Source organism: Cavia porcellus, unplaced genomic scaffold (genome assembly GCF_034190915.1).
Source record: "Cavia porcellus strain 051 isolate PalLab524CR breed Dunkin Hartley unplaced genomic scaffold, mCavPor4.1 scaffold_3, whole genome shotgun sequence".
Lineage (NCBI taxonomy): Eukaryota > Metazoa > Chordata > Mammalia > Rodentia > Caviidae > Cavia > Cavia porcellus.
In genome coordinates this window covers 26,691,322-26,693,620 of record NW_026947486.1, presented here as the reverse complement: position 1 = coordinate 26,693,620, position 2,299 = coordinate 26,691,322, and positions in this window count along the sequence as shown.

Below are 2,299 nucleotides of genomic sequence, written 5' to 3'. Positions count from 1 at the left end.
AAGTGATAAGTGTAGCAGTGAGACCCAAATTAGACATTGAATATGATGTCATAGAATTTTTCCAAGCAGGGATTTAAAATAAATATGAGTTATTAGCTAGATGTGGTGGTGCTCACATGTATTTCCAGGCTGTATTACCAGTTTAAGCTCATTCCAGGCAACTTAGAGACTTAGCCTGATCCTATCTCAAGACAAAAGAAGAAAGGACAGGGTATGTAGGTCAGTGTGAAAGGCCTGTTTCTCAATATTTTAAAAAACAAGAAAAAAGTGTGAACTGTAATGAAAGCTTGCATAACACCAAAGAACATTTGTGTAATATAAGCAGCAATAAGACAACACTAATAAAATCAAAAGAAAAGGCTATATGTCAAAACAGTGAAACAGGAATGAGCAATCCCTTAACGGGTCCCTTAGGAGATTTGACATGGTTGAGAAAAGAGTTAATGTGATTGACAATATTTTGGCAATATTTTGCAAACATAGAAGGCAAGAACAAAACAAAAATTCTCAAAAAAAAAAAAAAAACCCCGCTCCAATATACCCTACAATTTTGGGGACATTATTATGTAATTTAAGTAGTGGGAATAATAGAAGGAGAAGGAACAGAGAGAGGAACAAAAATGATGCATACAACTTAAGCATAATAATTTAAATTTATAGAAATCCAACAAGATCAGAAAACGTATCTATTTAAAAGTTCTACAATTTGACATGATGATTTCTAAATACAGAAAATCAACATTGTAGAGAAAATCTCGAAACTAGGCAAAGCGTAAAACTGTTTATCTATAGTGACACAAAGAACTATGAGAGATGTTTATCAGACTTTGCTCCAAAAGGTGTTCAAGCAGAAAGAGAGTGACATGAAATATTTCTTTTATTTAGGATTATGAAATGGATTTTTGGCATATGTGAAGAGACCTGAGATACAGAGGGAACAGGGAAGTAGTGAAACAAAATAAAAATTTTAAGGGGTGTTGTGAAGTGCTGTATTGGGGCACCAAGTTTCTATGAGGAACATGATCATCATGTACAACAAATATGTGTAAAATCATACATATACATAATTATATATATAATATATAATATATATAATATTATATATATATATCTCCAAGAGATGCAGGGAGGGGAGGGTGTTAATAATATCATATACATGTAGCAGTTCCCACTGATCAATTTAATCACTATGTACTACAGACAGATGCAAGTAAAAGTAGATTGCTGAAAAGAACATATTTCTGTTGCCTAAGGTTATACAATAACAGCCTAAAGTTCTCTATACATTGAAAGAGAAACAAACACTTTTTAAGGTAAAAATATTGGGGCTTCTTTTAAAGATGGTGGATAGATAACAGCAGGCTACAGAAGCTCCCTGAGATAGTCCACTTAGACTCCAAAAACAATACAGTGTGGAGAGTCCCAAACAGAGGGAGATGGACCCACCTGACCCAGGAAGAAACTGAGCTGAGAGAAGCCAATTAAAAATACATCCCAGTGCTACTATTGGAATAGCTAAAGGCTCAGTGCTCTCACTGTGGCACTTGAACTAGCACAGCCAAGACTCACTGAGCAAGCAAAAGCCCACAGCTTCAACTCACTGGAGAGGCACTCACACTGAGGTCAGGGGTCAGGGCATCGAATGGAAAGCTGAGCTGACAGGGAACCTGCATCAACTTGCAGTATGTGACGAGAATAAAACCAATCTACAGGAAAAGGGGCTCCAATAGATGACATTTTGGGGCTGGGAAGACTGGTGAGAACAAGGAGCAGTGGTGATTTCAGTCAGCTGGTCCCTTCTCAAGCGAGATTGGTGGGGTGTGCTTGACCTGTGTCATGCCCTGGGCCAAGATCCAATAAGTGAGCTCAAACCAAGTCCCTATGCCTGGCAGTGCACCCTAATGCAATGAAGCTCTCAGCAGGTTGACTGACCCAAAGGGGAGGGCCCAGCATATGCTGCCCCTGTTTGTACCTCCATAGTACACAGCAGTGGGCAGGAGCACCTAGTCAGCATGCTTCAGATGAACTGTAACCAACAAAGAAAGAAACTGAGGCCTCCTATGTACACCTCTATGAAAGGAACAAAAAATATGACAAGAGGAAGCAACAAAAAAAGGTCCCCAACCCCCAACCATGAGAACAGTTATCCAGGAAAAGTAAATGCAAAGGAGATTGAGGACGGCAAACATGCAATATTAAATGGCACCAGTGGACATAAAGCAATACCTTCAAGATCTCATAGATGAGTCCTAAAGTGAAATTTTTAAGTAAGTAAAGCAATATATAAATAGAATAACAA